This window comes from Oncorhynchus mykiss, chromosome 8, assembly GCF_013265735.2.
Source record: "Oncorhynchus mykiss isolate Arlee chromosome 8, USDA_OmykA_1.1, whole genome shotgun sequence".
Taxonomy (NCBI): Eukaryota; Metazoa; Chordata; class Actinopteri; order Salmoniformes; family Salmonidae; genus Oncorhynchus; species Oncorhynchus mykiss.
Window position 1 is genome coordinate 58063415 of NC_048572.1, and position 24301 is coordinate 58087715.

The 24301-nt window shown below is 44.2% G+C and overlaps 1 protein-coding gene across 3 annotated transcripts in view; it reads left to right on the forward strand.

The window, feature by feature from the left end:
* LOC110530231 (glypican-5) overlaps positions 1 to 24301 on the forward strand; it is a 203884-nt gene that overhangs the window by 131120 nt on the left and 48463 nt on the right. The window lies entirely within an intron of this gene.

Genomic DNA, 24301 nt, shown 5'->3' on the forward strand with positions numbered 1-24301 from the left:
GTGGGTCTGTGTAATCTGAGGGAAATACGTGTCTCTAATATGGTCATACATTTGGCAGGAGGTTAGGAAGTGCAGCTCAGTTTCCACCTAATTTTACGGGCAGTGTCCACATAGCCTGTCTTCTTTCTCAATAGCAAGGCCATGCTCACTGAGTCTGTACATACTGTAGTCACGGATTTCCTTAATTTTGGGTCAGTCATAGTGGCCAGGTATTCTGCCACTGTGAACCCTCTGTTTAGGGCCAAATAGCATTCTAGTTTGGTCAGGTTTTTTGTAAATTCTTTACAATATGTCAAGTAATTATCTTTTTGTTTTCTCATGATTTGGTTGGGTCTAATTGTGTTGCTGTCATGGGGCCCTGTGGGGTTACTTTGTGTTTGTCAACAGAGCCCCAGGACCAGCTTACTTAGGGGGCTCTTCTCCATGTTCATTTCTCTGTAGGTGATGGCTTTGTTATGGAAGGTTTGGGAATTGCTTCCTTTTAGGTGGTTGTAGAATTTAACGTCTCTTTTCTGGATTTTGATAATTAGCGGGTATCAGCCTAATTCTGCTCTGCATGCATTATTTGGTGTTTTACATTGTCATTTTTTTTGTGTGCTCTAGGGAAACAGTCTCTAGATGGAATTTGTATTTGTGGTCCTGGCCACCAGACCTTTTTTGTCTTACTGAGCTTTACTGTCAGGGCCCAGGTCTGACATAATCTGTGCAGAAGATCTAGGTGCTGTAGGCCCTCCAGGCCCTCCTTGGTTGGTGACAGAAGCACCAGATCATCAGCAAACAGTAGACATTTGACTTCAGATTCTAGTACGGTGAGGCCTGGTGCTGCAGACTGTTCTAGTGCCCTCGCCAATTCGTTGATATATATGTTGAAGTGGGGCTTAAGCTGCATCCCTGTTTCACCCCATAGCCCTGTGGAAAGAAATGTGTGTGTTTTTTGCCAATTTTAACCGCACACTTGTTGTTTGTGTACATGGATTTTATAATGTCGTATGTTTTCCCCCCAACACCACTTTCCATCAATTTGTATAGCAGACCCTCATGCCAAATTGAGTCGAAAGCTTTTTTTTGAAAACAACAAAGCATGTACGAGTCTGCGGTTAATGATAATCAGAGGATCTTCCCAAGGTTGTTGTTGACGCATATCCCCTGGTAGTTATTGGGGTCAAATTTGTCTCCACTTTTGTGAATTAGGGGAATCAGTCCTTGTGTCCAAATATTGGGGAACATGCCAGGATGATGTTAAAGGGTTTAAGTATAGCCAATTGGAATTTGTGGTCTGTATATTTTATTATTTAATTTAGGATACCATCAACCCCACAGGCCTTTTTGGGTTGGAGGGTTTGTATTTTGTCCTGTAGTTCATTTAATGTAATTGGACAATCCAGTGTGTTCTGGTCTTTAATAGTTGTTTCTAAGATTTGTATTTGATCATGTATATGTTTTTGCTTTTTGTTCTTTGTTATAGAGCCAAAAAGATTGGAGAAGTGGTTTACCCATACATCTCCATTTTGGATTGATAACTCTCTGTGTTGTTGTTTGTTTAGAGTATTCCAATTTTCCCAGAAGTGGTTGGATTTCTGTAATTCTGTATTGTTTTCGTGATTCACCATAGTGAAGGAGTAGGCTCAGGTTTTCTGGGTCTCTATGTTTTTGATTGGACAGGTTTCTCAATTTCTTTTAGGTTTTTGCATTCTTCATCAAACCATTTGTCGTTGTTGTTCATTTTCTTAGGTTGTCTGCTTGACATTTTTAGAATTGATAGGGAAGCTGAGAGGTCAAATATACAGTTTAGGTTTTCTACTGCCAAGTTTACACCTTCATTATTGCAGTGAAACCTTTTGTCCAGGAAATTGTCTAGAAGGGTTTGAATTTGTTTGTGCCTAATTGTTTTTTGGTAGATTTCTACACTAACTATAGCATTTCTTAATATTATTCAGTTCCTTTGCGTTTCTGTTCTGCTCACCGCCTGGGCAAATGTCCTGCTGTCATGTTGAGGTCTTTGCCGCAGAGGCAGGGGGGCATGTGAATGGCAGAAGGGGCATATGTCTGATATGGGGTGGCCTATATAGGGTGTTGCAAGGGTTTGCTTGGGGTGGTCTTAGCTGGTTGGGGTGTGGCTGGTGATGCTGTGATCTAGGTGTAGGTCCTCTTGGCATGGGTTCTCTTGGTATAGGTCTTTCAGGAGGGGGTCTTGCAGGTCTGGGAGGTTGTTTCCTTGGTCTGGGCGGGGTGTCTCGCTGGTCTGGGTGGGGTGTCTGTTGCTCCTGTGTGAGGTGCTTGGGCTACGGCTGAGGGTGACGTCCTTCAGGGTCCTGTCAAAAGTTGGGATTGCTGCCTTGTAGAGGTGGACCTGGCATAAAGGCTGTTCAAGTCCAGGGTAGAGTGGTGTGCCAGGTAGACATGAGGTTTTGAGGCACAGTCTCGCAAAATCCTTGCATTCACCTGCTGCGTGGTGGCAGGGTGAAAGTATTTTCGTGGTAGCAGGGTGGAGATAACCACTTGTGCGTTAAAGAAAGTGGAAGAAGCTTTTTCAATCACTCCCTTGAGTGCTGTTGCCACCCTTTCCTGCTGGGCCCTCAGGTCATTTGTGCCCGTGTGAATTATGATGTGGCTGGGGCACCTTAGTCTGTTCTCTGACAACAGCTCCAGGGCATGCCTGGTGTTTGGGCACCAGAGTTTAGCCACTTTGTGTTTGGGAAAAAGTTTATCCCCTTGAATGTATTTGCCATTTCATTCAATGAGGTGCACAATCTCAATCAGACAGCCGTCCCATCTCCACCTTCTGCCCTCCAGGTCTTGTGTGGGGGGTGTTGTTGTGCTGGTCTGTTTTGTGGGCTTGTTCTGTCTGGAATGTGTGGACTAGCTCTCTGAGCTCTACCATGTCTCTCTCCAGCCCTGTGAATGTATCCCTCTCAATGATGGAGGAGCAGTTGTGGACCTGGGTGTGTTCAGTGGTGGGTGGGTGGGTGGGTGGGGGGGGGGGGGGGGGGTGACAATCCTCGTCTGCAGGACAGTTTGAAGAGGTGTGATCAGACTCACTCAGGATGGGTGAGTCATCACAGAGAGATCTTTTCCTGCGGTGCTCTCTCTTTGATCCCGTAAAAGTCCTGCTGGAACAGCATGAGGAGGCCCTGCACCATTACTGTCCCAGACCTGTACACGTTGACAGAGATTGTTTCACTTTCCTCAATGTCTAGTATTCTGAGTTTCCACCCTGGGCAAATACCCTCTCTCTTGACATAGGGTTAGTGTGCTCTTATAGCACCGTGGGGATGGTCTGTTCCCGTCTTTGTAGCAGTCAGCAAATAGTGTCTATGGATTGTCCTTGAGGAGCTTTTTTTTGTACTTATTTCGTGCAGTGTTATTTTTAATATCCATGGGGTACTGTGTTGTAATGACCTCTGGACAGGGATAAGCCATTGGGGCTTCAAAGTCCTCTGCATTTGGGTTTTCACACATCTGACTTCACACTTCAGTGCTAATTGAAGGTGACGCCAGGTCTGTTCTGTCCTAGCAGCTTGGTCGCTTAGTATACTTATTTACTTTGCTTTATATAACAAAATGACCCAGAGATGAATGTATTTTACTTTTTGGCTTCAGAAGTAGCTTCAGACTGGATATTACTCACTCAGATGTGTGTTTCTTCTGCTGGTTTTGGTTTTTAGAAGCAATGCATTCTGGGGTGGCGAGAGGTCATTGCCATGGCAGCCCATGTTGGAGCCACGATGCTGTTGACATTTAAAGAGATTAAAGAAATTCTTCCTTGATTCTCCAAGTGTGTGTGAGAGAGAGAGAGAGAGAGAGAGAGAGAGAGAGAGAGAGAGAGAGAGAGAGAGAGGGAGAGGGAGGGGGAGATGTGCACGCTGCCCACAAAACGAGGTGGAAACTGAGCTGCATAAATACAACCCATATTTATGTTTATTTATTTTCCCTTTTGTACTTTAACTATTTACACATTGTTACAACACTGTATATAGACATAATATGACATTTGAAATGTCTTTATTCCTTTGGAACTGTTGTGAGTCTAATGTTTACTGTTCATTTGTATTGTTTATTTCACTTTTGTTTATTGTCTATTTCACTTGCTTTGGCAATGTAAACTAACGTTTCTCAAGCCAATAAAGCCCCTTTAAATTGAAATTGAATCGAGAGGGAAAGACTGAGAAAGAGAGAGAGAGATGCATAGAGCACGCAAGAGAGAGAGAGGGGGGATGACAGAGAGAGAGAGGGGGGATGACAGAGAGAGAGAGAGAGAGGGGGGGAAGACATAGAGAGAGAGAGAGAGAGAGAGAGGGAGGGAAGACAGAGAGAGAGAGGGGGGGGGAGAGAGAGAGAGAGAGAGAGAGAGAACAAGGGGCTGGGCTTCAGTGTTTACTCCAGATAAGAGCACAGGCAGGGTCACCCTGTTTAATCTGCCCAGTGGCAAACTGTTTAATCTGCCCATAGCCACTTTCCAGGATTCACTCAGCATGGATAAACACACATGCTTAGGCACGGACACACACACACACATTTACGCACGCACACACATAGAAACACATAGAAACACACACTCACCCACACACATATGGGAGGAGAGACACATGCGAACACACACAAATGAGGGTGCACACGCGCACACACACGCGCACACAAACACCACACACACACACACACAGACACAGAGACTTTTACAAGCCTGTCCATATCTGAGATGTGTAAGTAATTATCATAAGGCAACCTGTAGGGCTGTGTATGTTGCTAAGAGGATTGTACAGAGTGGTGCTGTGAATTGACAGTGTATGGAACCTCCAGACCTCCACATGACATTCTCCTATTAGAGCCCACTGAGTTGGCATCAGCTGGCATCCCAGGGGGCACTGTTTACACCCAGGGTACTGATACACACTCCGACATACTCCATGCAAGAGCACAGTATTACACTTGCACTTCCATTGGGGGTGGAGGTTGGACTGTAAGGTACTATGGGGTAAACACATGCGGAAAACACATGCACAGACAACCACACACACACACACACACACACACTATTACACACACTCTGTCATTCACATTCTCTTCACTTTCTCAGAGGAGCGTCCTCGGAGGCAAGCATTGAGCCTTCTAATCCTCTGACCCCACATAAAAAGGTCCATTAAATGCCTCGCCCATTCCAGCCCTCCTTTCTCTCTCTCTCTGAGGATCATCCCCCTCTCCCTTCTCTCTCTCTCTCTCTCTGAAGATAACCCCCCTCTCTCTCCCTTTCCTCTCCCCTCCACTCAGTAAATCCAGCTAATTTCTCTGGAAGCAGCTCTGAGAGGGTTCTGATTGCAGGCCACCAGCCCAGCTGTTTTTGGGTGGAGATGCATTCACACTGCTCTATATATCTCCCTATAGCAGCATTGCCATGCCAATGTGTCTCCATATTGCAGCATTACCAGCTGTTTTTGGGTGGAGATGAATTCACACTGCTCTATATATCTCCCTATAGCAGCATTACCATGTCAATGTGTCTCCCTATAGCAGCATTACCTTGTCAATGTGTCTCCCTATAGCAGAATTACCATGTCAATGTGTCTCCCTATAGCAGCATTACCATGTCAATGTGTCTCCCTATAGCAGCATTACCATGTCAATGTGTCTCCCTATAGCAGCATTACCGTGTCAATGTGTCTCCCTATAGCAGCATTACCGTGTCAATGTGTCTCCCTATTGCAGCAGTTCCATGTCATTGTGTCTCCCTATAGCAGCATTACCATGTCAATGTGTCTCCCTATAGCAACATTACTGTGTTTCATGTGTCTCCCTATAGCAGCATTACCATGTCGTTGTCTCTCCCCATAGCAGCATTACCATGTTTCATGTGCGTCCCTATAGCAGCATTACCCTGTCAATGTATCTCCCTATAGCAGCATTACATTGTCAATGTGTCTCCCTATAGCAGCATTACCATGTCAATGTGTCTCCCTATAGCAGCATTACCCTGTCAATGTATCTCCCTATAGCAGCATTACATTGTCAATGTGTCTCCCTATAGAAGCATTACCATGTCAATGTGTCTCCCTATAGCAGCATTACCATGTCATTGTGTCTCCCTATAGCAGCATTACCATGTCAATGTGTCTCCCCATAGCAGCATTACCATGCCAACATGTCTCCCTATAACAGCATTACCATGTCAATGTGTCTCCCTATAGGAGCATTACCATGTCAATGTGTCTCCCTATAGCAGCATTACCATGTTTCATGTATCTCCCTATAGCGGCATTACCATGTTTCATGTGTCTCCCTATAGCAGCATTACCATGTTTCATGTGTCTCCCTATAGCAGCATTACCATGTTTCATGTGTCTCCCTATAGCAGCATTACCATGTCAATGTGTCTCCCTATTGCAGCATTACCATGTCAACGTGTCTCCCTATAGCAGCATTACCATGCCATTGTGTCTCCCTATAGCAGCATTACCATGCCAATGTGTCTCCCTATAGCACCATTACCATGTCAATGTGTCTCCCTATAGCAGCATTACCATGTCAATGTGTCTCCCTATAGCAGCATTACCATGTCAATGTGTCTCCCTCCCTACCTGTCGTCAGTACACTTCATTGGGAAGTGGAACACACATACACACACATGCGTGTGTGAGCAAACGAACAAACGAACACACACACACACACACACACACAGTTTGGTGATTAGCGAGGTTGATGAAAGCAGTGCTTAGTGAGATGGACTGGGAAGAGAGGATGGGATAGGTCTGTGTATCGACTCCAAGGCTCTGACAAGAAAGGGAGAGGTCTGTTAGCTATATGAATGATTAATAGACTACTGGCCTGGTCTATTGTCTGTTGGGTCTCCTCAAAATTGGATCTACTGTCTATTGACTTATGGCTCATTCACTTCTTAGCTTCTAGGTCCACAATATATAGCACACATTTAAGTACAGAGAGCAAATATCTATTTATCAATCAGTCAGTTTATCAGGGTAACTAAACTGAAAGTTACATATAGCAGTTCTGATTGGAGTATGGTGCTTACAATACCACCATGGTTTTGGGTTGTATTTCTATACGGCAGACATACTGAATACTGCATATAGGCTAAACATTGTTAACCCTGCGGTAGGTCTGAACAAAACCCACCGTAAATGATCGTGTTGTTATTAAACATTATATGATAGCAAAGCCCAAATGCCTTGAGGCCCGAGATGTGACAAGTAGACTGTAACGTTAGTGGAGCTGGCAGCCAGTCGAAGGGAGGGACAGATTCTTTCCACTTGATGATTGAGCAAGCCTTTACAGTAGAACTAGTGCTTCTGAAACACTGCAGCCCCGTAGTGGATCATATGAGACATTCACTGGAACCCGGGAGTTCAAAGGTCTCAGAGAAATATCTGCATCTGTGATGTACTGTCCCAGTGGGTTGTTGGAGACACACAACAACAGACAATGTTTCGCTCTCCGTTTCTATCCACTGTCGACGTGTTGTGTGTTTTCAGAAACATCCGTGGGAGCATATTAGAGTCCTCCTTCTTTTCTTTCTGTTATTTGTCTGTTCCACCTGAACCAGTGGCATGCGCCAATATTTTATTTTATTTTCAGAAAGTTAATATTCTGTTGCTCAGAGCAGCAGCAGGTAGGCAGTGTGTATTGAAGCCAAAAGAGGCTTGTGTGGGTTTTGGGATCATGAATAGGCAAATAGCAGTGAGGGTGTCAGCACTCCATTTTAAAAATATATCCCGAATACACTTGTTTATGTCTGATTTTAGAATTGTTAAAAATCTCAGTTGTGTACTGAACAAAAATATAAATGCAACAATTTCAACGATTTTACTGAGTTACAGTTCATATAAGGAAATCAGTCAATTGAAATAATGAATTAGGCCCTAATCTATGGATTTCACATGACTGGACAGGGGCTCAGCCATGGGTGGGCCTGGGAGGGCATAGGTCCACCCAATTGGGAGCCAGGCCAGCCAATTAGGAATGAGTTTTTTCTCCACAAAAGGGCTTTATTACAGACATAAATACTCCTCAGTTTTATCAGCTGTACGGGTGACTGGTCTCAGAACATCCCGCAGGTGAAGAAGCCGGATGTGTAGGTCCTGGGGCTGGCGTGGTTACTGGTGAGGCCGGTTGGACATACTACATTCCTGCAGTCAGCATGCCGATTGCACGCTCCCTCAAATCTTGAGACATCTGTGTGAGAGAGAGAGAAGGGAATACCTAGTCAGTTGTGCAACTGAATGCATTTAACTGAAATGTGTCTTCCGCATTTAACCCAACCCCTCTGAAAAAGTGCCATTGTGTTGTGTGACAAAACATTTTAGAATGGCCTTTTAATGTCGTTCAGCACAAGGTGCACCTGTGTAATGATCATGCTGTTTAATCAGTTTCTTGATATGCCACACTTGTCAGGTGGATGGATTATCAACCAATTTGTTCCCAACATTTGAGAGAAATAAGGTTTTGTGCATCTGGAACATTTCTGGGATCTTTTATTTCAGCTCATGAAACATGGGACCAACACTTTACATGTTGCGTTTATATTTTTGTTCAGTATATAGGCAGTTTGCTCTAGTGTAAGTTGGAGAGAGGGATAGATACACACTAACACTCACCCAGCCAGGGTTCAAACCAAGGTCACCTGTGCAAGTCTTCAGGTGTCAGGCAAGCTTACTCATCATGCGAGCTAGCAACGTTCACACACACGAACTCAAGCCTCATTAAAAGGCGTAGAGATAAAAGCAGAGAGCCAGCTCCTCTTCATATTCCCAGCCTGGCACTAGGGTCTGAATAGAAGACACCCAGAGGGGTGACCATAAACCCCCTGTCCCTTCATCACCCCCCCAGTGACCGCCCGGCAGTATTCCATGTCAGGGGCCCCTTGGAATCCCGGCCTCAGGGAATACCATCTCTCTGTTTGAAGTCCGGCCTGAAATCTAGAGCCTGCTGCAGACAGCAGCAGAGAGCAGTGCATGTATTATTAACAGGGATACTTCGGGATTTTGACAAGGCCCTTTATCTGCTAGCAGATACCGATAGCATGCTAGCAGATACCCAGTCATTGTGCTAACGCCAGGCTCGCAAAACCAGCTCAAACCTCCTTCATACTGGACACAGAGACATACAAATGGTATCCACAAGTTCAATGCCAAAATCCCGAAGTATCCCTTTGGCTAAACCCCAATGTGGGCCTCATACTACCATGGCTACCTAAATCATCCACAGCTTCCTTCTATCCTCTGGGGTCCTATGTATCCAATGTCTCAGAGTAGCAGTGCAGATTTAGGATCAGTTTAGCCTTTTTAGATAACAATGAATAAGAACTTGGACAAGGGGGAACTTATCGCTTGATATACTGCACCCTGCTCCAAGTCTTTTTACTGTAGCAGTGTTAAATTGTCCCTGGTGGCCCCCTGGCCATATTCGAGTGTATTACATAGCATTAATCCACTGAGCCAACATTAAATCTAATTACACACACACCCACGCCCACACATGCATGGAAAATATGATTCTGTTGGCCGTCTCTCTTTGGTCAGGCTTCCACACACACACACACACACACACACACACACACACACACACACACACTTTTTTTTATATATATCATGGAGACAGTGGCGTCAGGGCAATAGAATCTGTCCCTGAGAAAATGGAGAGGATGTGAGAATAGATGAGGGAAGAGAGGAAGCCAGGGAAGGAAAGGACTTCTGCAGACTTTCTTAGGGATTATTATTGTCACTTTTTATCCTTCTGTCCTTCTACCCTTTCTTCCACTTGTTTCCTTGGCAGGCCAAACCGGGCCATTCCCTGCTCCTGCTGAGGAGGTGGTGCTGAAGTTATCAGGGCGGTCTTGTCATACACTCACACACACAGCCTGTAATAAAAGTCAGTATTCGATGTCCTTCCTTTTTTCAGGATGCTGGGAGGTGACTTGGAAACCGGCCACTAGGGGCAACAGTGAGTGCTGTTACCTTCAAGTAGGTTTAAGTTTTTCTAGTGCGTTGGGGACGGGGATGGCGGATGGACTAAGCATCTGCCTCTGTGTGTGTGTGTGTGTGTGTGTGTGTGTGTGTGTGTGTGTGTGTGTGTGTGTGTGTGTGTAATTAGATTTAATCCAGCGATAGAAAGTTGTTTTTTAGATTTTTGTTTTAAGCCTATCCCAAACCTTAACCCTAACCTTGAAAATTCGGATTTATTGCCTAAATTTAACCTTAAACACTTTGAAATTTGACGTTTGCAGCGACTTTGACAATTGGATGTTTGAAAAACATGGTTGAACGTGTAATTCTGATGTGAGACTGTGAGAGCTACAGTTGAAGTCGGAAGTTTACATACACCTTAGCCAAATACATTTAAACTCAATTTTTCACAAATCCTGACATTTAATCCTAGTAAGAATTCCCTGTCTTAGGTCAGTTAGGATCACCACTTTATTTTAAGACTGTGAAATGTCAGAATAATAGTAGAAATAATTATTTATTTAAGCTTTTCTTTCTTTCATCACATTCCCAGTGGGTCAGAAATGTACATACACTCAATTACTATTTGGTAGCATTGCCTTTAAATTGTTTAACTTGGGTCAACCATTTCGGGTAGCCTTCCACAAGCTTCCCACAATAAGTTGGGTGAGTTTTGGCCCATTCCTCCTGACAGAGCTGGTGTAACTGAGTCAGGTTTGTAGGCCTCCTTGCTCGCACATGCTTTTTCAGTTCTGCCCACAAATGTTCTATAGGATTGAGGTCAGGGCTTTATGATGGCCACTCCAATACCTTGACTTTGTTGTCCTTAAGCCATTTTGCCACAACTTTGGAAGTATGCTTGGGGTCATTGTCCATTTGGAAGACCCATTTGCGACCAAGCTTTAACGTCCTGACTGATGTCTTGAGATGTTGCTTCAATATATTCACATAATTTTTCATCCTTATGAAGCCATCTATTTTGTGAAGTGCACCAGTCCCTCCTGCAGCAAAGCACCCCCACAACATGATGCTGCCACCCCCGTGCTTCACGGTTGGGATGGTGCTCTTCGGCTTGCAAACCTCCCCCTTTTCCTCCAAACATAACGATGGTCATTATGGCCAAACAGTTCTATTTTTGTTTCATCAGACCAGAGGACATTTCTCTGAAAAGTATGATCTTTGTCCCTATGTGCATTTGCAAACCGTAGTCTGGCTTTTTTTATGGTGGTTTTGGAGCCGTGGCTTCTTCCTTGCTGAGCGGCCTTTCAGGTTATGTCGATATTGGACTCGTTTTACTGTGGATATAGATACTTTTGTACCTGTTTCCTCCAGCATCTGCACAAGGTCCTTCACTGTTGCTCTTGGATTGATTCACACTTTTCGCACCAAAGTACATTCATCTCTAGGAGACACAACACGTCTCCTTCCTGAGCTGTATGACGGCTGCGTGGTCCCATGGTGTTTATACTTGCGTACTATTGTCTGTACAGATGAACGTGGTACATTCAGGCGTTTGGAAATTGCTCCCAGGATGAACCAGACTTGTGGAGGTCTACCATTTTTTTTTCTGAGGTCTTGGCTGATTTCTTTTAATTTTCCCATGATGTCAAGTAAAGAGGCACTGAGTTTGAAGCTCGGCCTTGAAATACATCCACAGGTACACCTCCAGTTGACTCAAATTATGTCAATTAGCCTATCAGAAGCTTCTAAAGCCATGACATCATTTTCTGGAATTGTCGAAGCTGTTTAAAGGCACAGTCAACTTAGTGTATGTAAACTTCTGACCCACTGGAATTGTGATACAGTGAAATAATCTGTCTGTAAACAATTGTTGGAAAAAATATTTATGTCATGCACAAAGTAGATCTAAGCGACTTGCCAGAACTATAGTTTGTTAACAAGAAATTTGTGGAGTGGTTGAAAAATGAGTTCAATTGTCACCAACCGTAAGTATATGTAAACTTCCGACTTCAACTGTAGTTGTGCATACAAACACACACACACACACACACACACACACACACACACACACACACACACACACACACACACACTTTATGTGGGAAGTTCAGATCACTCACACACACCCTGTTGAAATACCAGTCATGACTTTAGGATTTCTGTAGAACTACAGCCTGACTCCCTGCTCTGCCATTGTCCCTGTGATGTGGGGTGGGAAACCCCTCCCTCTGCTGTTCTCTACCCTCACTGTGTGAAGTAGGGCCTGCTTTGCCCTGCTACCCGCTGAGCCTGGTCACAATATCAATATTCTCTGCCCGTTTCTCATAAAAAACTGGAATGTGTGTCTTTAGCCCCCTGCTGGGGTGCTTTAGAGTGCTTTAGAGTGATTTACACACACACATGCACGCACGCACGCACACACACACACACACACACACACACACACACACACACACACACACACACATCGAGTCAGCATCTTTCTCTGTCAGTCCCCTCCTCTCACCATGTAAACTCTTCTTAAGAAGGGGATTGGTAACTCCTGACAACGCCGTCTTCAGTCTGAATAGAATAAACACACACACACACACACACACACACACACACACACACACACACACACACATACATTTCTCCGGAGCTGCCTGTTCATCTCAGACTAAAGAATGTTTTTGAAGAAAAGAGAGATGGAGTGGGGTGGGGGGGGGGTGGGGAGTGGAGAGTGAATGAGAATACATTGCATATTTGTGAGGAGTTAGGGCTAAATTGAAAGCCCTTATGAGACTAAATACCTGATTTGTCCTCGGATGCCAGGGTATTTCTACTGGGGGGGGGGGGGGGGGGGGGGGGGTGAGGCAGACTGACATGTTTTTTGTTTCCACTCTTCTACCCTCTCTCACCCCCCTTTGGGCCCTTCTTTTCTGTTCTCCTCTCCTCCTTTTCTTCTCCTCTTCTCCTTATCTCTCTCTCTCCTCTCTTCCCACCATTCTCTTTCCCTCCTCTATGTGTTGGTCGTCATGGTAGCCATGGTGGAGTGCAGAGCAACAGGTCAGGCACCTTTTACGGCATATAAAAGTGATTATGTCCACTCTGCCATGTCATAGTCTGGCCCTAGACACATTCACTGGCTGTCAACGACTGGCACAATTATTAAGTATATTAGGTATGTCCTAGCCAAATGTAAAAGATGCATTATGATGCATTACAAGATCAAGACATTTTTCAACAAAAATTACAATCATTACAATAACCTTTCCCATTTGTATGACAATTAATCAACTCCACCAAATTCCATAATCGGCACAGCCCTAGCTGTCTCAATAGTCTAAAAGGGCTTCACATCCTTCAGCTTGTGAATCATATGGGATTAAATCTTCCCACTGGGCAAAAACTGATTGAATCAACGTTGTTTCTACGTCATCTCATAGATTTGCAAAAAGTCATCAGCGTAAGGGCTTTTAATCTTTTAACCTAAATCCAAAGACATTTGGTTGATTTCACATTGAATTCGCGTCAGTTGACAACTCAACCAAATGTAATTCAAAGCTAGATGTTGAACGTCTGTGCCCAGTGCGTTGGCTTGCAGATAGATAGACACAGCAGATAGACACAGCAGATCGCCACGTGTTAGTAGCGCGTTTAACATTTATGTAATATTCATTAAAACAGTTTGCGAACCAAGAGCCAATCCCACGGCCAATATCTAAAAAGTACGAACACATCATAACAAGTGAGTCACTGTGATCAGACAGATGAACACACCCACCCCTGCAGCTCTGACCGTGCTGTATCTCTTTCCATCTCACAACATCCTCATAACTGATTCACTCATAACACTCTGCTAACATTGCTTTGCCCTGTGCTCTACATGGCCTGCGTCCCAAATGAAACCCTATTCCCTGTATAGATCACTCCTTTTTATACCACAGCCCTATGGGCCCTGGTCAAGTACGCCACATCAGGAAAAGGGTGCCATTTGGGACGTAGTGATGGAGAAGGCTGCATACATAACAGCAAGGAACAGTAAACCGTGTCCACAGCCAACTTGAGTCAAGATCAGAACAACTGGAGCGTTGTCTGTTATGCCAAGAACAGGAGCAGTGAGAAACATGTTGGAACAGAACAGAGTAGAGCAGAACAGATCCCATGTTGTAGGTGCTGCTGACTCTTGGCATGAGATCTAAGGGCTAAAGCGAAGCATGCGGATCTCAGTCTCGCCCGTGTGGTATACACTTTGTTTCCAGGGTGGCCGGCGCACTATAGCTGCACCTTACAGCGTGACCAATCAGAAGAATGCATTTTTATGATTCCACTGAAGTCTGCTGGTGCGCTACTTAGGTGCACCTTGCGGCGTGGCCAATCGGGAGATTCATATTTGTGGTTTGTTACTTTTGAAGGTTGTCGTCGACGACATCAAACGGGAAGTAAGCGCTCCATTTCCTATCCCTCCTTCACAGTGGCGTCGAATCTAAAGAGCTTTAAAGATCCATCGCCGGGGTAGAAATTGTTCCCTGTCCTTTGGAATGTAGCACCACATTGCCCAGGGCTAGTTCTTGTTTTTCTCTTGAAATTGTCCTTGTCACGATACACATGAGATGGGACTGGAGTTTTTCCCAGTGAAATCTTGTGGTCAGGGAAAACTCCTCACCTTATAATGTCGGAAGAAGACTGGGGACTTGTAGTTGGCATCAAACTGGGCATCGTGGGCAGCAAACTGATGTCATGGGCATTAAATGTTACTTTCTAGTCCTTCCACAGTCCCTTTTTAGAACAGGCCACATAGGCAGAGGGAAGCCTGTCCCGTCAATAATACCATGTAAAAGACCCTATAAAATCATGTTATTGAAAGGCTTTATCTAGAATATTCCTCACACCCGTTTACAGTTTAGGTGGAATGAGAATATGGGCCTTGCCTCCACATAGCTGCTATATCACGATGAACTTTACTGCTCTTTTCAAACCACTGCTGCTCCATTGAGATTGGGACGGTAATAAACAACCATGCATCCCGACACAAACAAAAACACAACATTTTGGAATGCCGCCAGTTAACGAGTCGCCACCGTCGTTGTGAAGGCGGTTGCCACGGCGTTTAATTAATTTACTTGATTTTCTCATTAACTAAAGGGGTCTTTAAAGACGACTGGGCCAAACGGTGTTGTAACACACACGCGCACACACATTAGCAGGAATAGTGTTGTGTATAATGTCATCGGAAGTTGTAGGGATATTATAGGTCGACTTTGGGCAAAAATGTGAAAATAATGGCTTTAATAAACTGATCAATGCACCATCATGCCTGTTCATTTAATGCAAAAAAGATCCCAAAAATGTATGAATAAGATATTTGGCTACAGAAGTGCCATTTCTTACCGATATCTACAGCTCCCGTCCAAAAACAAATCCTGTGAAATTCCATCAACATTACTGGCTAGCTAAAGTGGCTAGCTTAGCTAACGAACTAGCTACGTCAGTCAAAGTAGTTGAGTGTCCATTTGATAAATGACCATGAAAAAACTTGACACCCACTACCCAATCTCAAAAGCTTCAACCCCAGCCGAGAACGTGACTACTGCAGTGCAGTTCATAATCACCAGTATACAGTCAAGGCTGGCCCTAGCTTTTTGGGGGCTTATGTCGCTTATTGGCTGGGCCGGCACTGCATACAGTACAGAGTACAGTACGTGTGACTTGCAGAGACCGAGGAAATACAGACAGACAAAGAAGCACCGCAGTGCCTATTATGAGTTATTATCCCTGTGGCCATGTGTGCACCTGATGCTACTCATGTTAGCCTAGCCAAGCACTTCTCACCCTGGCCTCAAAATAGGCAGGACAAAGGGACACAAGGGGACACAAATGCCACTGTCAACAGCATGCAACATGATCTGGTGCCATTACGCATTACCATAGAAACACATGTTACCCTTGCTTAACCTTATGGCTACTGCCTACTGCCTATACACATGTTACCCTTGCTTAACCTTATGGCTACTGCCTATAAAACAAGTTAACGCATGATCTGGGGACTATTGTGTGCAACTTTCACCTTTGCGGGAAAAGCTGTGAAGTGAGAAGTGAGGTTTACCGTAGATGTTACCTGATCTGATGGAAAGACCTCTATGAAGTATCTGTATAGTGTAGGGCTGTGTTGTTGTGGGTTCGGTGTATATAGGGTGTATAGGGGGCCCTGACCTTAGAGATCCTTTTAATTCTCTATTTGGTTAGGTCAGGGTGTGACTAGGGTGGGCAATCTATGTTTTCTATTTCTTTGTTGGCCGGGTATGGTTCCCAATCAGAGGCAGCTGTCTACCGTTGTCCCTGATTGGGGATCATACTTAGGCAGCCTTTTTTCCACCTGTAGTTTGTGGGATCTTGTTTTTGGTGCTGTGCTGTTTAGCCCTACTAGACGTTACGTGTCATTTTGTATTTGTTGTTTTTTCGGTGTTCATTTAATAAATGAAAATGTACGCCTACCACGCTGCACCTTGGTCCGATCCTTCCATCGACGAACGTCACAGTAGGACTTTTTCCTAACTATTTGACTTCACCAGGAAAACTCTGGGGCCTGAGGTATATCGTAAATAGGGCTCCTATCTCCCAGACAGTAATTGTTGGGCCATTACTACAGCGGAAACGACTTGTTTCTAACCCAAACAGTTCAAATGATCTGACCCATATTACCGGCACAATGTTTTTGTCTTCCTCTAGTGATTCGACAGGACCGCATTTTGCCTTTATTAACCATGTCATGGACCATTCTAAAACTACTCACGGGCCGTTTATCATTTATTGACACTTTGTCGCGTTACCCCATTTGGCTAGCTAGCTAACAACCTGGTCACTCTACCAGTATATCCAAACAACAGAAAGAAAGCTACTTTTGAAGCACATGTTGTCCCATATAAACTAATATATAACACCTTAAAGACATCAGAACTCATAGTCCTTAAGAACTCCTCAAATCTCCCCTCTCCCCTGTCTCCTTCTCTCTCTGTCTCTCCCCTCTCCCTCTCGCTCTCTCTCTCTTTCTCTCTCTCTATTGTATTGTTATCTAGTACAGAGGGAGAATAATAAGAACTTGCATTAAGTAGCTTCTTGTCTCCTGATGACTTTGAAACCTATGTCTGAAGAGAGGGAGTGAGAGAAAGACAAGGAGAGGTGCTGGTGAATTCCTAATGAAAAGCTAATATTTGCCCTATTTATCCGTTATTTTACCAGGTAAGTTGACTGAGAACACATTCTCATTTGCAGCAACGACCTGGGGAATAGTTACAGGGGAGAGGAGGGGATTAATGTGCCAATTGTAAACTAGGGATTATTAAGTGACCATGATGGTTTGAGGGCCAGATTGGAAATTTAGCCAGGACACAGGGGTTAACACCCCTACGATAAGTGCCATGGGATCTTTAATGACCTCAGAGAGTTAGGACACCCGTTTAACGTCCCACCCGAAAGATGGCACCCTACACAGGGCAGTGTCCCCAATCACTGCCCTGGATATTGGGATTTTTTTTTTTAGACCAGAGGAAAGAGTGGCCCTCCAAACTGAAAGAGTGGCCCTCCTACTGGCCCTCCAAACACCACTTCCAGCAGCATCTGGTCTCCCATCCAGGAACTGACCAGGACCAACCCTGCTTAGCTTCAGAAGCAAGCCAGTAGTGGTATGCAGGGTGGTATGCTGCTGGTGAAGAATGAAACAGACTTAGATGAGGGGCAGCACTGTCATCTCTATGCTTATGGATTCTCTGTGTTTAGTCAAGTGTGGCTTTTCATTCCATTCTGGCCTCTTTCCTTTTATATTTGACATTGCCTTGTCTTGAGCAATGTACAATGTCTCAAAAAAGAAGATTAGGCTACTGTCATTACATAAAGATACAGAACTGTCATATGAAGCCTTAGAGTTTGTGTGAAACCATGTATAAATTAGGAAATGGTCAGAGACTAAAATTCCTTTTGAAATACTATGTGCTTTCTTGAGTTTTTGAAGTGGTCTGACAACAGTGGCCATTTTTCTAAATGTCACAATCTACCAAGATGTCACCTCCAGTGTCAAAGATGTTGAGTGACCGACAGGTCCCTAGTGTCATTGTGTCAAGGACGAGTGTCTCTACCACTTTGTGTCACTCCACTGTCCACTCCAACCTTCATCTATGTGACCGGTCCAACTGTTACCAAGGTCACCTGCGTCTATGGACTGATGCTCTCAGCTCACATAAGTGTGTGCGTGTGTGTGTGTGTGTGTGTGTGCGTGCGTGTGTGTGTGCGTACGTGCGTGCGTGCCTGCGTGTGTGGTGTGTGTGTGTGCGTGCGTGCGTGTGTGTGTGTGTGTGTGTGTGTGCATACAGTACATACTTTCTATTTATTTTATTTTATTTAACCTTTATTTAACTAGGCAAGTCAGTTCTTATTTATAATGACGTCCTACCAAAAGACAAAAGGCCTCCTGCTGGGTTGGGGGCCGGGAAGAAAATATATATATATATATATATATATATATATATATATATAAATAAATTCAATTAAAATATTGTACAAAACACACATCACGTCAAGAGAGATAACACAACACTACATAAAGAGAGACCTGAGACAACAACATAGCACGGCAGCAACGCATGACATCGCAGCACGGTAGCAACACAACATGGCAGCAACACAACATGGTAGCAGCACAAAACAGCAGAGGTGGGACCAAGTAATTGTTTTACAAGTCACAAGTAAGTCTCAAGTCTTAGCCTTCAAGTCCCAAGTCAAGTCTCAAGTCAAGACAGGCAAGTCCAAGTCAAGTCTCAAGTCAAGACCGCCAAGTGTCAAGCTCTTCACCAAATGTAATACCATTTCATATTTCAGTATCAGTATCAAATTTATTGATATAGCCCTTCATACATCAGCTGATATTTGCTCTTCACCAAATGTAATACCATTTCTTATTTCAGTATCAGTATCAAATTTATTGATATAGCCCTTCATACATCAGCTGATATCTCAAAATGCTGTATAGAAACCCAGCCTAAAACCCCAAACAGCAAGCAATGCAGGTGTTGAAGCACGTTGGCTAGGAAAAACTCCCTAGAAAGGAACCAGGCTATGAGGGGTGGTCCTCTTCTGGCTGTGCCGGGTGGAGATTATAACAGAACATGGCCAAGATGTTCCAATGTTCATAAATGACCAGCATGGTCAAATAATAGGTCTGGGGCAGGTAGCACGTCCGGTGAACAGGTCAGGATTCCATAGACGTAGGCAGAACAGTTGAAACTGGAGCAGCAGCACGGCCAGGTGGACTGAGGACAGCAAGGAGTCATCATGCCAGGTAGTCCTGAGGCTATATTTAACAAGAGTAATGGTATATTAAATGTACGCAAATCATGAATGCCTTCAAAACTATATATATTTATTCCTTTCCAAATAAACTTTATATTTCCATGGAAATACATGGGTAGCCATGAGAAAGACACATCAATATGACAACAAAAACTAAATATGCTAGTGCTCTCTCTCTCTCTCTCTCTCTCTCTCTCTCTCTCTTTCTTTCTCTCTCTCTCTCTCTCTCTCTCTCTCTCTCTCTCTTTCTCCCTTTCTCTCTCTCTCTCTTTCTCTCTCTCTCTCTCTTTCTCTCTCTCTCTCTCTCTTTCTCTCTCTCTCTCTCTCTTTCTCTCTCTCTCTCTCTCTCTCTCTCTCTCTCTCTCTCTCTCTCTCTCTCTCTCTATCTCTCTCTCTTTCTCTCTCTCTCTTTCTTCTGCCTCTTACAGTATGCTGCAAACAGCCCTTCTTCTTGTCCAAGTCTATGGTCCTCTCACTCTTCCTCATCAACAAGAGGCACAGCTTGCTCAGTCCCTGCAGCATCTTGCAGAATCACTTCTGGCAAAACATGTGAAAGCAGAAACAAAAAGGCTGGTATTAGAGTATTGGTGATGCAGTGGGTTAAACTGAACAAGTTTTATTGTATTGTTCAATTATGAGAAAAATGTTACATTAAACTCAATAATATTGACCTTTCACTCTTTGTGCCACCTCCTCCTTGACCAGCACATGTTGCTCCACCCACATCAGAGAAAAAGCCGGATCCAAGGCAGCTGCTTTGAGGTAGACTGGATCTGAAAAGGGGGCAGTGATTCCATCTTGTGTTCTGGCCATTTTCACATTGATGAAGATTCCAAGAAATGCCTGGAGACTTCTGACCAGGCCGCTCAGGAAATGGACTTGAGGCTTCCACTGCTCCAGGTGGTGATTCAGGGACAGGACTGAGGGAACAACAGAACTGATTGTGACGATCTTCTCCCCCTGTGTCATATCTGTTGCTTCTTTAAATGGCCTCAGGATGTCCACCAACTCCCGTACTGTGAACAACAACTCCTTGTGCCCAGCCTTTTCTAGAACATGACTGAGCTTTAGACGGTCACATTAGATAACTGCCTTCACTTGTCTCAGTGTTGAGTTCCATCTTGTGTTGACAGCGGCAAGGATGCCTCTTTCCCCAAATTCAGCCTCAAACACCTCTTTGAATGTTGTGCTTGTATGCAGCAGTGAGCTGATTTTTGATAACTTTGAAAGAGAAGTAGTCATCACTTTTGTTTCTTTCAAGCCATCTCCCACTACCAGATGGAGAGTGTGGGCAAAACACTGCAAGCACCGTTTTTTTTTGCAATAGCAGCATCCACTGTTTGCTGGTCTTCCAGGGTTAGGTCATTCCAGAGCTCTGGGTCATCAAGGTGATCTTCATCTCCTTGTTCAACGGGGAAGCACACCGTGAATGCTTTTCTCATGTTGGCAGCATTGTCACTAATGATATTGTACAATTCATCTTTGATGCTGTACTCACCACATATGGCCTCAAATTGCTCACAGATTCTTTCGGCCGTGTGTGGGCCTTTGAAGCGGTCTCAGGCCAAGAGATTGGACTTGAGGTGTATCCTCTCTCCATCTTTCTCCGTACAGTGCACAGTGACACCAAGGAACCCCCTCATCTTTCGGTCGGACCAAATGTCCACTGCGACTGAAACATGGCCTGTGTTGCTCAACTGAATTTTCAGTTTTGAACGTCTCTCTGTAGCGATGTTCTCTACTTTTGATGTCAATGTTCTACGACACACTGGGCTGTACTTACTGTCAACCAATGACAGAAAGGGACGAAAACTCTTGTTTTCCACAATAGACAGAGGCAAGTTGCAGTCGATAACCAGGTCGGACAGTATTGCATTGTTGATAGCTTTCTGCTGTGGATGATTCATGCTGTACTGCCCTACACGGGTCTCCATGAACTGTGAGATTGGAGACTGTTGTGGTTCACTTGTGACACTTTTGTTCATCTGTTATTGTTCAAATCTGTAAGCATATAAAAAGATAATTGAGCGGGGCTGTAGCACAATCTTGCCTGGTCTCAATCTTGGGTGCAATGATCACGTTCCCGCGCTGACTGACTGTGTGGAGGCTCATTGATTTAACATTATGTTAGCCTACATGCTACACTAGCAAAGTTATATATAGCTGTCGGCTATATTAGCCACGACTTACCATTCTTTGTGCAGCTTCAAATGTCAAACAAAGTTGGAAGTTGTTGCGCCTCCATCTGTAATTTTCTTCCCGCATGTTTTGCAAGTTTGTACATCCGAAAATAATAATTTGGGGTATCATCTTTCCAATGGCTCAATTTGAATTCACCCGCCGACGTTCCTCTGCACTGCCACGCGCCACTTTGTCTCCGCTGGCACAGTGTGATTGGCTGCTGTCCGATTCAAACTGTAATCCGTTAAATGAAGAGTTTAATAGTATCATTTTTATTATTTGGGCTTGTGGAGGGTATCAAGTCAGGTCGAGTCATAAGGCTCAAGTCCAAGTCAAATCACGAGTCATTGGTGTTAAAGTCAAAGTCGAGTTGCAAGTCATCATATTTGTGACTCGAGTCTGACTCGAGTCCAAGTCACGTGACTTGAGTCCACACCTCTGCAAAAAGGGTACAAACATAATTGGGCACAGACAACAGCACAAAACGTAAGAAGGTAGAGTCAACGATACATCACGCAACGCAGCCACAACTGTCAGTACGAGTGTCCATGATTGAGTCTTTGAATGAAGAGATTGAGATAAAACTGTCCAGTTTGAGTGTTTGTTGCAGCTCATTCTAGTCGCTAGCTGCAGCGAACTGAGAAGAGGAGTGACCCAGGGATGTGTGTGCTTTGGGGACCTTTAACAGAATGTGACTGGCAGAACGGGTGTTGTATGTGGAGGATGAGGGCTGCAGTAGATATCGCAGATAGGGAGGAGTGAGGTCTAAGAGGGTTTTATAAATAAGCATACTCTAGCACACATACAAACCCCTACATTGTTCACGTTACCTTTCTACTCCAAAGTCTATTTTTTAAGTTGTGACGTTGTGTCAGGAGATCCTTATCTCAGACATGTTCTGATGAAACAAAAAAGACCTTGAACAGTACAGAAATAACATTCCTGGAATGGCCAGGGGGGCATCCAATTAGACCACCCCATGCTGAGAGGGAAGAAGGGAATATCCAATCAAAATGCAGATTGGATGGGCAGTGTCTCTAATCATCGTGGCTAGTCTTTCATGTTGCAACTCAGTACAGGAGAGGCTTTTGCAGCGGTGTGAAGTAGTTATAGCTGGTCAAGGTGAAAGAAGATGGTAAGAGAGAAAGGGAAGTGGTGAAGGATGTGTGCCAAATGGCCCCCTATTCCCTATGTAGTGCAATTTGACCATGAAGGCCTGATTTACACAGTCTCATCTAAACAGTTGATGTTGAGATGTGTCTGTCACTTGAACTCTGTGAAGCATTTATTTGGGCTGCAATCTGAGGCTGGTAACTCTAATGAACTTATCCTCTGCAGCAGAGGCAACTCTGTGTCTTCCTTTCCTGTGGCGGTCCTCATGAAAGCTAGTTTCATCATAGTTTTTGCGACTGCACTCAAAATTCTCGAAATTTTCCCAGATTGACTGACCTTCATGTCTTAAAGTAATGATGGACTGTCTTTTCTCTTTGCTTATTTGAGCTGTTCTTGCCATAATATGGACTTGGTCTTTTACCAACTAGGGCTATCTTCTGTATACCCCCTCAAAATGTGTTTAGTTAAGGCACACCTGTTAGTTGAAGTGCATTGCATGAAGCTGGTTGAGAGAATGCCAAGAGTGTGCAATGCTGTCATGAGGGCAAAGGGTCGCTACTTTGAAGAATCTCAAATATAACATATATTTTGATTTGTTTAACACTTTTTTTGTGTTATTTCATGTCTTCACTATTATTGTCCAATGTAGAAAATAGTCCAAACGAAGGTAAAAGCCCTTGAATGAGTAGGTGGGTCCAGACTTTTGACTGGTAATGTATGTATAATTATTTAACTACAGGTACCGTAGATGTGAGCGAAAATAGCTGTAAGTAGCAGTAAAAGTATTGTTGTCCGTTAGTTTACTCCAATCAGGGTGGGGATGGTATGGTAGGGGGAAAGTATAGAGAAGAGAAAAAAAGGGGGATTGGAAATGATGCAAAGAATTAAATTGATTTAACCTACAATCTTTCTGCAATATTTAAGCTGATCTCCCACCAAAAAAAAGCCATTAAAAGATTTCTAAGAGAATTCTAATAAATTCTAATAAAGTTTTACAGAGCTTGGCTTCAGTAACAGAAAGTCCCTAATTATCTCAGCCTGTTCTTCATTATCCTCCATTTAGAGAACATTCAGTCTTCCTTTCTATTATTACCAGCCCCCATCCCCCAGTACGTCAATCGTTTCTCGTCACCTCGCGGGCACTTGTTGTCATTTGTCGTGATTGATGTGTCAGCGAGGCTACAGGGAAATGAACCATAGGGCCACACACACACACACATGCACGCACGCACGCACGCACGCACACACACACACACACACACACACACACACACACACACACACACAGAGTCGATTTAAAGATCACACAGTGCTCTCCATAAAGACCCTTGGGTCCTCTGGAGCAGAAGGCTGTCGCTGGCAGCGCCCCGACCCACCGACGCTGTCACACGGTGGGGTGTGAAGGGATACGCCGTTGGGGCGGCAGGAACCACAGCTAATATGCCATCGTGCTAACGCTACTGACTGCTTTGCTCCCAATGTGTTATGATGTGGCTAAGAGGGATCCATTGGAAGATAGACAGAGGAATAGAGTATCTTTGGGTGTAGATGGCTGACACAACCTTTAAGAACTGTTTGAGATTCCAGTCTGATTCTGCTATTGACAAAGAATAATTATCAAACACTTGAGTTGAACCCTATTTCAATGATTGTCTGCTTGGTTGTGTTGATAAGCATCTGATAGGGGACGGTTTGAATAAAGGGATCGAGTGAGAGAAAAGTAGAGAGGCTATGCAGTGGTATTATCTGTATCCGGCATTCAGGTACGCCAT